We start from the raw sequence: 16,369 nt of genomic DNA, 5'->3' as shown, positions 1-16,369 counted from the left end.
ACCTAAGAAGTAGAAAGTTATGTTTCTCTTCTTAGAGGATAGAATATCTACATAAATTATTTGAAAATTTTCCTCATTCATTAATTCAGTTATTTATATGAGCATGTACTCATGAATATTTTATGCTTTGGGTTTAATCCAATATTCATTCATTTCCTTGTTCATATTGTTCCAGCTTTGGCCATCAGGAGCGCATCCAGTTGGTTGGTTCTTCTCCTGTGTTCTTCTGCTTCTGTGACACGGTCCCATCAATGGAGTCCGGTATTGCATTTCTTTTGGGCCATTTTGTTTCCCTCCCTCTCTCCATTCCTTCCTTCCTTCATTTCTTTCTTCCTTTCTTACTCCCTTCCTTCCTTCCTTCTTTCCTTCCTTCCTTTTTTTAAAATACAACTTTGCTCTATGCTACAACATGTGAGATGAATAAGAGAATCTCTGCCCTCAAGGTGTTCCCAGACAGACAAAAGGCATGCAAATTCTATACACGATAGTAAATTACGTAGAAAAGAAAACACAAGGTGCCAGATAGAAAAAAGGAGTTGGGGTGAGGGGCGATAGAGCGAGTTCTAACTTGCTGGCTCTCTGTGACCTTCATCATTTCATTTCATTTCTCTGGGCCGGACATTACAAATCATGAAACAAAAGAAGTTGAAGGGAGTGAAATTTTAGTGGGGGAAAGAGCTAACTTTTTATTTTTAAAAACAGACTATATATCATGCATTATGGTAGGAAAAATATATTCTTGATTTATTTATTCACTCATTAAAAGCATAAATGAGGAACTAGGCACTGGGAAAGGTGATTTATATTAAATGATTCATTCAACAGATTATTTATTCACCACTGGATCTCTACTAATTCATGTACCTCTAACAGAAAAAGGTGTTCTGGTACCCATTTTACAGAGCCTGAGTCTCAGAGACCTTAAGCAGCCTGCTCGAAGCCTTCCTAGTAAGTGGAGGGGGCAGATCTGAACTCAGGTCCGCCTTGCTCCAGGGCCTCTGCTGCCATGACTCAGGATTACTCTTCATTTCTTCTATGATTGCAGACATCTCTCTTGCAGGGGCTTAAATAGCTTAACAAGAGCTCTCAGCACAGAAGTTAGCATCCTGGGGAACCTCTCACTAAGTCTTAGTGTTTAGTAATAAGTTTCTCTTGGACTCTGGCTCCAACTCCTGATCCCTTATAAGTGACTATTCATTTTGCAACTTTTCCCAACCTGCCTGCCAATTCATTTCCTGAGCAGATCACACAGAGATGAATTGTGGCAAGATGGGACCCTGCTGGCCTCTGCTCTCACAGGGCCTTGGACAGGAGACAGCCTCTCCAAGGAATGCTGCATCAGCAAGGCCACACACCATCCTTGGACACATTACCGTGGGCACAGGGAAGGATGGTTTGGTGAATGGTAAAGCATGAGCTTTGGAGGAAGCACAAAAAGACTGATCTATGTCTAAGGGCAGCACAGGACAGAAGGGAAAACATTGCAATCAGAATCAAAAGAAGGATATGGAAATCAAGATAGTTACTGAGCATCAACTGTACACCAGGCACATACCAGGTAGAGTTAACAAGTACTCCTTGCCCACAAGGAGACAACTTCCTGTAATGCTTGCAGAAATAGAGCATCAAATAACTTGTGACTCATGAGACTGGTGCTTTGGAAAACTGGTGAAATATTGCAGGGGGCTCCCCTAGAACACTGTCCTGACCGTCCCTCTTCATGCAACCTAGTACAACACTCTGATCCTCACTGTTAACAGACAATAATGGATATGACAAAACACACCCACTGTGCTAATAAAATTTAATGCTCAAATCAAGCAATAAAATTGCCTATTCATATGCATTTTTATATCTCCCTATATAATAAGAAGAATCACATTTCCCTAAGAAGAATGTCTTAAGTCAGTGTGCAAAGTACTGGTCCCCACACTCAGTCCATTGATTTCACAGATAACATCCAAGGGGCACACAGGGAAGAAGGCAGGAGATGGAGGAGTGGTTGGTTTGAGATTTTGTTTCTTGGTAGTACAATGTGGCTTAAAAATGAGTTGAGAGTATATTTTCCTTACCTCCTTTCAAGACAGGACTGAGGAAACATACAAGAGCAGTTAGATAAAATTTCATCTTTTTCCCTCTCTTTTTCTCCATGTGCTCTGAGTTCAGTGTCTCAGTACTTTTTTCAGTGCATCTGGCCAGTCATATTAGTTCACAATTTTGTGTGTGGACAAGCAGCTTGCTCAATGTTGTTTATTCTTCATCAAAACCCGTGTTGCAGGCTTTGTTCATGCAGATGAACAGGGTGCCTGGTCATCCCTTCTCCCCAACAAAATGCTTAGAAGCCAGGACACCACGAGGGTTTACTCTAGTTCTCCATCTGCAGGAAAGAAAGTATAGACATAAGAATGAAGACAGAAATGTGGTCAAGATATGGGAATTCCATGAGAGAAGAGTTGTCTGATTTTGTCATGCAAAAATACAAATAATATTTGTATTTTTATCACAAGTCGTTGAATAGTCCTTAATAAAAATGCAGGTCATTCATTGAGGCATTTAAAATAATTTTCAAATCACTTGAAAGTTAAATTAGATAAATAAAGTTAATGGGTAGAGGGCAGATTGCTATGAACTTTTATTCTAAAAAAAGAGAATGCTGGGAAGGAATGTATAAAACAGAAAGAGAAAAGTAGATCAGAAAGTACTTACTTTTGCCTAAAACAGGACGTTCAGTGAATACTACGAAGAAGTGCTATCATCTTTCTGTTCAATAAATAGGAATTTCAGGTGAACAAGGTGGTGGTGGAGGAAAGTCTGAGAAGAGTTTTCCCTAAATTCAACTTTAGGTACCTTGAGAGTTGGGGTGGTATTGTCACACCCATAATAACGATAAAGTTATTGTGAAGATACCTGATCCAGACACAAAGGTATTCTTTGTGAATAGCAAAGTGTTGGAAAAATTAAAGATGTATTGCTTTTTCTTTCATGACATCATCATCTTTGTTATTTGAGTGCCTGAAATCATTGAGTTCCAGCTCTGCCACAAAATAGCGATGTGACTTTGAATACGTTCTGCAACCTGTGTTTCCTAGACTGTACAATGAAAGCACAGCACCCCATGGTCTCTAGGGCTCCTTCTAGGCTGGTGTGATTCAACACATCTCCTGGCTATGCTCCAAGTGCTCCATCCATGGTTGGCACTGGCACCTGCAGGATCCTTGGCCTGAAGCAGCATGTTCTTTAGTGAGGGAGACACACAGGGTACCCGGAATCTCAAGAGTATAAGATCTTTCATAGAAGACTTTGGGAGAGCCCAGAGAATAGTGGATATATGAATTCAGCATTATAAGAGATAACTCAGAAATTATAGCATGAGAGACTAAGGTAAACTACAAGGAGAAACTCAGTAGCAGATTAGGCCCTAAAAGATCTTTCCAAAGTGAATACTACTACTTGTGAATTTTATCTTTGCATGAAACTGAATTTGATAAGTATTCTAGAGCAAGTCCTCTAAAAATACATTCAATAATCATATAAAAACATTTTGTTGTTGTTGTGGGATATACTAGAAAAATGAGCAGATGTCAGTGTTAACTGGTGTCTTAGCTTGGGCTGCTAAAAGGTATATGCAAGGTACCTTGAATCTTAAAATATCATAAACTAGGTTATATAAACAACAAGCATTTATTTCTCACAGTTCTGGAGGCTGGGAAGTCCAACATCAAGGCACCAGCAGATTTGGTGTCTGGTGAGGGCCTGCTTACTGTTTTATAGATAGCTAGCTGTCTTATTCCTGTGTCCTTACACAGTGGAAAGAGAAGCAAGCTCTCTTGAAACTTTTATAAGGACACTAATTTTATTTGAGGGCTCTGCCTAACAACCTCACCTAGTTCTAATTTCCTCCCAGAGACCCCATCTCCTAAAACCATCGGATTAAGGGGTAGGGTTTTAACATGTGAATTTTAGGGCGACACAAGCATTTGGTCCATAACAGCTGGTAACAGGTCTGTAACAGCTATGATCAGGAAGGAAAGGAAGGAACACAACCTCACCAAATTAAGTTTTGGTAAATTTCTGAATCTTGCTGGTCATTGATTCCTTTTATCAAAAGAGACAAGTGGCATTAATGATCTCTACAATAATTATTTCCTTAACCAGCTATGAAAAACCTTTTGAAATTAGTTTGGAGGAAGATGAATTCCTTTTATTTCATCCATTTATTTATTTTGTCCTTTCATTCAACAAATATTTATGGGCCATGTCTTGTGCTAACCACTACAGATAAAGAAATGTGTAAGACAAAGCTATTGTCTTCAAGAATACCCATGGTGGAGGAATTGTCTTTAGATTCTAGATATTTCTCTTCTTAAATAATATTTCTTAGAATATAGGTACAGCTTTGGAACATTGTGATAATTCTAAATTTGTTTACCTTTAGTGCTTAGGGCTGAAAAAAGCTACAAAAATAGCAAAGACTTGGAGATGTATTAAACAATATCCATTATTTTCTCATCTTCATCTGTTGTTTCAGCCATTTCCTTAACAGCGTCTTTCTTGGAGAAAACCTCCTCACCTTTGCAAGAAAATCTCCTAAAATGAAGGCCACACTGCCTACTACATCCCGTTCTCACTTTAAGTAGTTCTGAGAATCAGAGTGCTGTAATTTTGCTGACTAAAGCCTGTCTTCATGTGCCATTTACCAAACAGTCCCTACTTATCTTCATCAGGACCACACAGAACAGGCCTAATCAATAATTTATATTCATATAGTGGCTATTTGACTATTACTGATGACCTAGAGAAAATGACTTCACCTTTCTGGTTTCACAGTTTTGTGATCTATGAAATGGAGATAAAACTACCTTCTTTTACCTATAGGATAACTAGGAGTATCAGCATTTGATTTGCAAAAGTTCAATGTCAATTGCTCTTAGGTACTGTATATATACCATGAATTATTGTTAATAATAATGCCACTTGAAGTAGTATAAATAATATTCATAAGTTGTTGATATTATTAATAACAGCACAGCATGTACACTTAACAAAAATATCACTCTTAGAAGGATTCTACTGTTAAAAGGATTTATATCTGACATGCAAGGATAGTTCAACATATGAAAATTAGTCAATGCAGTATACCATATCATATTAACAGGATGATGGAAAAAACATGTGATCATCCCAAATGTTGCAAAAAAAGCACTTAGCAGAATACAAAACCCTTTCATGATGAAACACTCCACTCACTAGTAAATAGAAGGAAATTGCCTAAGCATAACATAGGCCATCTACGAAAAGCTTATATGGCCAGGCACAGTGGTTCATGCCTGTAATCCCAGCACTTTGGGAGGCGGAGGCAGGTAGATCACCTGAGGCCAGGAGTTTGAGATTAGCCTGGCCAATATGGCAAAACCCCATCTCTACTAAAAATACAAAAATTAGCCAGGGGTGTTGGTGCATGCCTGTAATCCCAGCTACTTGGGAGGCTGAGGCAGGAGAATCACTTGAACCCAAGAGGTGGAGGTTGTAGTGAGCTAAGATTGCACCACTGCACACCCCAGCCTGGGCAACAGAGTGATATTCTGTCTCAAAAAAAGAAAACCAAAAAAAAAAAAGCTTACAGTTAATATTTTGTCATGACCAGGACTGCCTTACAAGAGCCTCTGAAGGAAGCACTAAACATCAAAAGGAATAACCAGTACCAGCAACTGCAAAAACATACCAAATTGTAAAGACCATCAACACCATGAAGAAACTGCATCAACTAATAGACAAAGTAACCAGCTAGCATCATAATGACAGCATCAAATTCACACATAACAATATTAACCTTAAATGTAAATGGGCTAAATGCCCCAATTAAAAGACACAGACTGGCAAATTGGGTAAAGCGTCAAGACTCATCAGTGTGCTATATTCAGGAAACCCATCTCACATGCAAAGACACACATAGGCTCAAAATAAAGGGATGGAGGAATATTTAACAAGCAAATGGAAAGAAAAGAAAAACAGATTGCAATCTCAGTCTCTGATAAAGCAGATTTTAAACCAACAAAGACAAAAAAAGACAAAGAAGGGCATTACATAATGGTAAAGGGATCAATGCAACAAGAAGAGCTAACTATCCTAAATATATATGCACCCAATACAGGAGTACCCAGATTCATAAAGCAAGTTCTTAGAGACCTACAAAGAGACTTAGACTCCCACACAATAATAGTGGGAGACTTTAACACCCCACTGTCAATATTAGACAGATCAACGAAAGAGAAAATTAACAAGGATATTCAGGACTTGAACTCGGCTCTGGTCCAAGCAGACCTAATAGACATCTATAGAACTCTCCATGCCAAATTAACAGAACATACATTCTTCTCAGCACCACATTGCTCTTATTCTAAAATTGTCTACATAATTGGAACTAAAACACTCTTTAGCAAATGCAAAAGAATGGAAATCATAACAAACAGTCTCTCAGACCACAGTGCAATCAAATTAGAACTCAGGATTAAGAAACTCACTCAAAATCGCACAACTGCATGAAAACTGAACAACCTACTCCTGAATGATTACTGGGTAAATAACAAAATTAAGGCAGAAATAAATAAGTTTTTTAAAACCAACGAGAACAAAGACACAACATACCAGAATCTCTGGGACACAGCTAAAGCAGTGTTTAGAGGGAAATTTATAGCACTAAATGCCCACAGAAGAAAGCAGGAAAGATCTAAAATCAACACCCTAACATCACAATTAAAAGAACTAGAGAAGCAAGAGCAAACAGATTCAAAAGCTAGCAGAAGACAAGAAATAACTAAGATCAGAGCAGAACTGAAGGAGGTAGATCCATGAAAAACCCTTCAAAAAAAAATCAATGAATCTGGGAGATGGTTTTTTGAAAAGATCAACAAAATACATAGACTGCTAGCCAGACTAATAAAGAAAGGAGAGAAGAATCAAATAGACAAATGAAAAATGATAAAGGGGATATCATCACTGATCCCACAGAAATACAAGCTACCATCAGAGAATACTATAAACACCTCTATGCAAATAACCTAGAAAATCTAGAAAAAAGTGGATAAATTCCTGGACACATAAATCCTCCCAAGGCTAAACCAGGAAGAAGTCAAATCCCTGAATAGACAAATAACAAGTTCTTAAATTGAGGCAGTAATTAATAACCTACCAATCAAAATAATATCATACTCTATAGTGAAAGGGTAAAAGCTTTTACTCTGAGACTAGCAATAAGACAAATATGCCCAGTTTTGCTGCTTCCATTCAAATATAGTACTGGAAGTCTCAGCCAGAACAATTAGGCCAGAAAATGAAAAGTCATCTAAATTGGAAAGAAAAAAGTAAAATTATCCCCATTTGAAGGTCACATAATCTTATATAGAGAAAACCAAAATATTCCATAAAAACTCTTTCAGAACTAATAAGCAAATTCAGCAAAGTTGCAGGATACAAAATCAACATGCAAAAATCAGTTGCATTTTATACAGTAATCATAAACAAGCTAAAAGAAAATTAAGAAAATAAATCCATTTACAAGATCATCAAAAAAATACAATATTTGGGAGCAAATTTAACCAAGAAGGAAAAAGACTTATACACTAAAACCTGTGAAATATTGCTGAAGAAAATTAAGGAAGATATAAATAAATGGAAAGTCATTCTATGTCCATGAATTGAAAGACAATATTGCTACAATGACAATATTACCTGAAGTAATCAACAGATTCAATGCAATCTCTATCAAGATCTTAATGGAAATTTTTGCTGAAATAAAAACATCCATCCTTAAATTCATATGGAATCAAAGGGAACACCAAATAGCCAAAACAATCCTAAAAAATAGGTTGGAATTATCACACTTCCTGATTAAAAAACTAATTACAAAATGACAATAATCAAAACAGTGTGTTACTGGCATAAAGTCAGACCTATAGAAAAATGGAACAGAACAGTGAGCCCAGAAATAAACCAAATGATAGATGGTCTAATGATTTTTGACAAGGGAGCCTAAACTATTCAATGGGAAAAGGACAGAGTTAGTATTGGGAATGCTGGATATCCACATGCAAAAGAATAAAATTGTACCCTTACCATATGTCATACATAAAAATTAACTTAAAATGGATTAAAGGTTTAAATTTAAGACCTAAAACTATAAAACTCTTAGAAGAAAACATAGGGGAAAGCTTCATGACAATGGATTTGGCAAGGATTTCTTGAATATGATGCGAAAGGCAGAGAAAACACAAGTAACAATAGACAAATTTGTCTACATCCAAATTTAACACTTCTGTGTATCAAAGGACATAATTAATAGAGTGAAATGCAACCCATGAAATACAGAAAATATTTGCAAATAATATAATATCTGATAAGTGGTTAATACCCAGAACACATAAAGAACTACAACTTAATAACAACAAAAACCAAATAACCCAATTTAAAAAATGGGCAAAGAATCTGAATAGACATTTCTCCAAAGAAAGCATACAAATGACCAACAAGCAAATGAAAATATGCTCAGCATCACTAATAATTAGGAAAACATAAATCAAAACCATAATGAGATATTATCTCAAATCCATTAAAATGGATACTATTAAAAAGAGAAAATAACAAATGTTGGTAAAGATATGGAGTAATCAGAATCCTTGTGTACTGTTAGTAGGCATGCAAAATGGTGCCGTCACTGTGAATAACAGTATGGTGATTCCTTAAAAAATTAAAAGTAGAGTTGCCATATGATCCAGCAATTCTGTTTCTGAAATAATAGCCAAGGAAGAAAGCAGGGCCTTGAAAAATTATTTCCATACCATGTATATAACAACATTATTCGTAACAACCAAGAGGTGGGAAGCAACCCACGTGCTAACCAATGGATAAATAGATAAAGAAAACATAATATATGTATACAAGAAAATATTATACAGTCTTTAAAAAAAGGAAATTCTGTTACAACATGAATGAACCTGACAGGTATGATGCAAAGTATAATAAGGCAGTCACAAAAAGACAAACACTATGATTCCAAGAGCAATCTAGAGTAGTCAAATTCACAGAATCACAAAGTAGAATTATGGTTGCCAGGAGCTAGGGAGGGGAAAACATGAGAAGTTGTTTAAAGGATATAGAATTTTGCTTTGCAAATAAAAGAGTTCTGGAGGTTGGTTGCACACAATGTGAATGTACGTAGCATGACTGAACAGTTCATTTAAAAATAGTTAAGATGGTAAATTTTGTTATATGTATTTTACCACAATTAAAATTCTTTTAAATTTTAAATTAAAAAGTGAAATAAATCATTAAATGGTATCACTAGAAAGTAAAGAAATGCAGCTTTGAACATCTGCAGGTCCTTGCCCCATCAGAGCTCACTTAAAGGCCCTGGTTCATATTGTGTTGCGAGGAAGGCTTAGGAGCTAAGAGCACAGACTCCAACCCAACTGCCCCCATTTAAATTTTAGTGCCACCACTTACTGAACAGGCACAGTTTTGTAAAGTGAAAATGGTGACCAGCCGCATAAGATGCATTTGAGGCTGAAATGAGTTACTATGCATGAAAAGTGTTTCGACTAATACCCAGCACATTGTAAGCACTAAAGAAGACATAGCTGCTATTATTCTTATTCTATTCCAAAGACAGCTGCCATTTATTAAACAGCAATTTTGCGCCAGGCATTGTGCTCAGCCCTTCGTCTTCTATTGTTGTGTGGAATCTGTGTAAGAACTCTCTAAGGCAGATGTGACACGGATGATGAACTGTTGGGTCAGCTTGGCTCAACAGACTTTTGTGAAAACCTTGCTATGGCTTCGATGTGCTTTGTCCTCACCAAAACTCAGGGTGAGATGAGTACACCTTCACCCAGGGAGCTTCCATGCTTCATTCAACACTGGGGAAGCTGTCTTGGAATACTTAATAATATTTGAATAAGGGGACCTGCATTTTCATGTTACACCACACCCCACAAATTATGTAGTCAGTCTTCCCTTGGCCAGCCTGGGAGTGGGGGTCATTGTCATTAATTCATTTGTGGAAAGAGGAGAAGCTCCTATTATCCAAAGGGAGAGGCAGAGAAGCAGGGAAAGCACAGATTCCCAGAAGAGCTAGAAGGGGCACAGGGCATGATGTGGCAGAGCCAGAAAGAGAGCTGAAACCTTTGGATGCCTCTGCCCCCGGCTGCCCACCCACATCCTCTGGGTTGCCCCACTCCTCCCAACCCATGCTCTCCAGGCACTTTGTGGCTCATTTCTGCAATGTGGTGCCTCAAGTGGCACCAGTGGGTTTCTCAACCCCACCTCCTTGCAGATGCTCTGGCTAATTTGTGGATCACTCTGTTGCCACACTCTGAACACAATCAGCCAACAGCTGCTTTTCCTCCTGCAGAGATCTAAGATAGCCAAGAATGAGCAGGCAACTGGGTATCTCCAGTTTTCACTATTTTTTGTGTGAATTGTTATGGAGATAAGGAGAAGGAGAAGGTGTTCAATGGGCCAGAACAATTATACATAAAATTCAAACATCAGGGGAGCTTACATAGGGGAAGACCTCAGAGGCCTATCCATTGCCCCAACTGAAATGCTGAAATGCCATCTACCTGCCTGCCTGGCAAACCACAACTCATCCCTTTAGATAGGTTTGCTTCTTCCTAGTTGGAATGGAATTTTGCTGCAAAACAAAAGGGAGAAATGTGTACATTTTTCCTGAGAGTATGCATAAAAGCTGGAGCAAGGAGACAGAGGAAGACTCTGAGGTTCTGGGCTCCCTCATGTGTCCCTGCTTTCCTGGTTGACAAATAAATAATAACAATAATAAAAGAAAATCTATGCATAGGTCTTGGACAGAGGAAAGAAACCTCAGCCTCTAACTGCATGAACATTAGGTGATTTGAGGAGCTTTTATGAGGGAGACCACTCAGATGTTACACACATACACACACACACATATGCATGTATATGTGTCAAAACATTACATTATCATTATTCATACTTTTCCCCCTTCCATTCTCCTTCCTGATGATCTAGAGTATGTTTAAATTGCTTGCCTGGGCTTTAGTTTGCTAACTGGTGATTGGCTTGAGATAGGAATAGAAAGATCAACAGAAGCTAAAATGACATTTATAAGCTAAGCTGAGGTTGAGATTTGGGGGAGAGAGATGTTAGGTAAAGAAGACTTTGGGAAGGTCTCTAGGATGTTATACAGTGGAATCATTCTCTTACTGACCCTTTGTTGGAGACAGAAAATCAGTGCAGGGATGTATTATGCTTTAGGACGTTAACAGTCAGATGGGTGATTTGAGAAAATTGTCATCTTGCTGAGGTCGGGTTCTCTGTTAAATGGGATTGGGGGAGGATAAATGTGGCATGGTTCCTTAATGAATTCACTTTTTTTTTCAGGGGTAGACCTCTCCGAGCTGTAGCTGGAAACACGGCCACCCAGTTGCAGACGTTCTGCTTCCTCACCTCCATTGCAGCTGGGGAAGGCTGTGTGATTCACGTTTGTCCAACAGGATGTGAGCAGAGGCACTGTGTGCACCATGCAGGTTGTGCTTCTCAAAGACAAGGAGCATGACCTCCCGTGCTCTTTCTCCATTCCAGGTATGACTGGAACCACTGTTTTAGAACCAGAGACAGAGGACAATAGATTTCCCGGAAACACTTAGCTCTACCCTGTTATACAAGAGAGAAATAACCTTCTATAATTTTGCAGTAAAGAATATGACAAGATAAAAATAATAGCTGTGGCAACTGCCCTCTCTGGAATGTATCTGTCCCCTTTCTGAAAAGTATCCTGGTGTATTTGGAAACCTGTTGCGGGGGGCTGGTGGTGGCGGGGGGGTGGGTGCGGTGTGCATGAGCGCACGTGCACTCTTCTGCTTACTTTACAGGTTTGTTATAAGGATGAAATCCGATCAAAGAATGTATACTAAAAATGCTCTGTAACAGCAAATGCTTGATAATTTGGATGGTATCAAAACTAAACACCTCATCTTTTCCCTGCAAAACCTACTTCTTTTAATCTTTTCTCTATCTCTGTAAATGGTCCTTCCAGTCTTCTAAGATTCTAGGTCAAAAAACTTGCCCCTTCTCTTCCACTCACACCCAAAGTGTAGCAAATTCTTCCCGCACTACAACATAGCCAGAACCTGACCCCATCCCACCATCTCCACTGCCAGCACCCTCCCACCCACCCTTTTCTGTCACCTGATTGTTGCCAAGAACAGTGGATCAGTGGTAGCAAAAGAATCCTTTCAAAGTGCAAGTCAGATGCACAACTCCTGAACTCCAAATACTGATGTCTTCCCATCTCACTCAGCGGAAGAGCCAAATTCCCTGCCTTGGCCTGCGCTAGCCTCCAGAGCTAGCCCCATTTCCCCTCTGACCTCCTCCCCTGCCAGTCTCTCCATGGGTCCCTCTCACTGCAGCCCACGGCCTCCTTGGTGCCTTGGACACACCCAGTGATTCCTACTTTAGGGTCATTGTACTTTCTCTTTCCTCTGCCTAGAATGTTCTCCTCCAGATAGCTACAGGACCCCTCCCTGGCCTCCTTCAGGGCCTGCCCAAATATCCCGTTCCTCAATTTTACACTGTTAGTGGGAATGTAAATTTCATTCAACCATTGTGGAATACAGTGTGGCGACTCCTTAAAGACCTAGAACCAGAAATACCATTTGACCCAGCAATCCCATTACTAGGTATATACCCAAAGAAATAGAAATCATTCTATTATAAAGACACATGCACGTGTATATTCATTGCAGCACTATTCACAATAGCAAAGACATGGAGTCAGCCCAAATGCCCATCAATCATAAACTGGATAAAGAAAATGTGGTAACTATACACCATGGAATACTATGCAGCCATGAAAAAGAATGAGATCATGTCCTTCCCAGGGACATGGATGGAGGTGGAAGCCATTATCCTTAGGAAAGCAACACAGGAACAGAAAACCAGTCACCACATGTTCTCACTTATAAGTGTGAGCTGAACAATGAGAAAGTGTGGACACAGGGATAAGAACAACACACACTGGGTTGGGCCTCTTGGGGGGGGTATGGGGAGGGAGAGCATCAGGATAAATAGCTAATGCATGGGGGGCTTAATACCCAGGTGATGGTTTGATATGTGCAGCAAACCACCATGGCACATGTTTACCTATGTAACAAACCTGCACATCCTGCACATGTATCCCAGAGCTTAAAATAAAATAAAATAAAATAAAATGTTTAAAAAGATAAATTTTAGCCACTTAAAAAAAGTCCCCATTCCATAAGGTGTTTCTTAACCAAAATGTTTAAAACACCAACCTTTCACCCCAGGTTCCCTATCCCTCTTTCGTGTGTGTGTGTGCATGTGTGTGTTCGTGTGTATGTGTATGTATGTGTGTGTGTTGCTGTGTGTATTTTTATCATCCCAACATACCACATTTGCTTACTGATTTGCTTATTGTCTGCATTCTCGCCTCTGGGATATAAGCTTCATGAGGACAAGGTTTATTCATTTCATTCACAGCTGTGTCTAAAAAAGTGACCAGCACATAGCAGGGCTTCAACCCATATTGGTTAAATGATCAAGCAAGTGCTTGGATGAAAGAGTGGTGCTGGTGAACTGAAAGGAGGGTGAGGAAGGAGCGGGAGGCCAGTCAGGGAAAAATCTGGTGAAGCCGGCCGAGATGACAGGGGTGACAGGCAGGGAATGAACTCATAGCTCTGCAGGCTACCAGGGCTTAATGCCGGACAGGCTAGAGAATAGCAGAGGTGCTGGGGGACAGCTTGTGTCCCAGCCTGGGTGGCAGTGACTGAGGTAGCTGTTGAGAACTTACTAGAGATGGGGATACAGGGTCAGAGCTTACATGGAGGGAGGATGGGGGCCGCATGGTGCCTATAGCCCTGCCCAGCCCAGGGTACATGTGTGGGGAGGGTGGATGTGGAAAGGAAGGACAGCTGAGTATTGCGGTGAGGCTCCATGAGCAGTGCTGGCTGTATACCAAAGTCTGAGCCTTGCAATCTAGAGATGGGTTTCTAATCTCACCCTGAAGGCTACCAAGTTGCAAGGACTTGACCCCACCACTTCTCTCTCTGGGTCTGAGCCATTCTCTAGACCTGCCATTTCTTCCACCTCCATCCTTGCCAGGCTGGCATCCAGGGGTGGGCTTAGTGTCCCAATGGCTCGGTAAGCTTGCTGGCCCATCCCTCCCTCACCTGCCCCAGGGCTGTGTCCCAACACTTTCCTGGGATCCATCCTCTTCAGCAGGCTCCCTCCTGAGTCCCACTGCCTATCCTGGAAGCTAATAACACAGTGTCTGCCACAGATTGTCTCCCCAACTGCTTTTCTTTGAGATGACTGGATGCTTTTCTTTGAGATGGGCTGGTGCTGGCTGTCACTTTCCTCTTCACTGACACTGATGAGCCTCAGGATTCTGCTAAAGAAGGCACAGAGTACATACCCTCACTACTCCCACACAGCAGGGACAATAATGCCAAGGCAGACAGGCTTTTGGTCCCAGCTCTGGCTCTAAGCTGCCTGTGATAGAGTATGGTGGTCACACAAGCACTGAACTAGCTTGGGTTCCTGGAGAATGGCCTAGCACTGCCTCTCACTGACCACGTGGCCTTGGAAACTCACTGCATCTCCCAGATCCTCTTTTCCATTCTTTGTAAAACGGGATCACCATGTCTTCCCTGTCAACCTCACATCAATCTAGCTACAGTGATAAAGAGGTGAGCAGGTGCTGATTCACTTGGTCATTTTTTTCTTTTTTTTATTATACTTTAAGTTCTAGGGTACATGTGCACAATGTGCAGATTTGTTACGTACGTATACGTGTGTCATGTTGCTGTGCTACACCCATTAACTTGTCATTTACATTAGGTATATCTCCTAATGCTATCCCTCCCCCCTCCCCCCCACCAACAGGCCCTGGTGTGTGATGTTCCCCAACCTGTATCTAAGTGTTCTCATTGTTCAATTCCCACCTATGAGTGAGAACATGTGGTGTTTGGTTTTCTGTCCTTGTGATAGTTTGCTCAGAATGATGGTTTCCAGCTTCATCCATGTCCCCACAAAGGACATTAACTCATCCTTTTTTATGGCTGCATAGTATTCCATGGTGTAAATGTGCCACATTTCCTTAATCCAGTCTGTCACTGATGGACATTTGGGTTGATTCCAAGTCTTTGCTATTGTGAATAGTGCCGTGGCAAACATACGTGTACATGTGTCTTTATAGCTGCATGATGTATAATCCTCTGGGTATATAGCCAGTAATGTGATGGCTGGGTCAAATGGTATTTCTAGTTCTAGATCCTTGGGGAATCGCCACACTGTCTTCCCTAACGGCTGAACTAGTTTACAGTCCCACCAACAGTGTAAAAGTGTTCCTATTTCTCCACATCCTCTCCAGCACCTGCTGTTTCCTGACTTTTTAATGATTGCCATTCTAACTGGTGTGAGATGATATCTCATTGTGGTTTTGATTTGCATTTTTCTAATGGCCAGTGATGATGAGCACTTTTTCATGTGTCTGTTGACTGTGTAAATGTCTTCTTTTGAGAAGCGTCTGTTCATATCCTTTGCTGACGTTTTGATGGGGTTGTTTGATTTTTTTCTTGTACATTTGTTTAAGTTCTTTGTAGATTCTGGATATTAGCCCTTTGTCAGATGGGTAGATTGTAAAAATTTTCTCCCATTCTGTAGGTTGCCTATTCACTCTGATAGTAATTTCTTTTGCTGTACAGAAGCTCTTTAGTTTAATTAGATCCCATTTGTCAATTTTGGCTTTTGTTGCCACTGCTTTTGCTGATTTAGTCATGAAGTCCTTGCCTAGGTCTATGTCGTGAATGGTATTGCCTAGCTTTTCTTCTAGGGTTGTTATGGTTTTAGGTCTAACATTTAAGTCTTTAACCCATCCTCAGTTAATTTTTGTATAAGGTGTAAGGAAGGGATCCAACTTCAGCTTTCTACATATGGCTAGCCAGTTTTCCCAGCACCATTTATTAAATAGGGAATCCTTTCCCCATTTCTTGTTTTTGTCAGGTTTGTCAAACATCAGATGGTTGTAGATGTGTGGTATTATTTATGAGGGCTCTGTTCTGTTCCATTGGTCTATATATCTGTTTTGGTACCAGTACCATGCTGTTTGGGTTACTGTAACCTTGTAGAATAGTTTGAAGTCAGGTAGCGTAATGCCTCTAGCTTTGTTCTTTTGGCTTAAGATTGTCTTGGCAATATGGGCTCTATTTTGGTTCCATACGAACTTTAAAGTAGTTTTTTCCAATTCAGTGAAGAAAGTCATTGGTAGCTTGATGGGGATGGCATTGAATCTATAAATTACCTTGGGCAGTATGGC

The sequence above is a fragment of the Theropithecus gelada genome, chromosome 8, assembly GCF_003255815.1.
Source record: "Theropithecus gelada isolate Dixy chromosome 8, Tgel_1.0, whole genome shotgun sequence".
NCBI lineage: Eukaryota > Metazoa > Chordata > Mammalia > Primates > Cercopithecidae > Theropithecus > Theropithecus gelada.
This window is presented reverse-complemented; position numbering follows the sequence as displayed.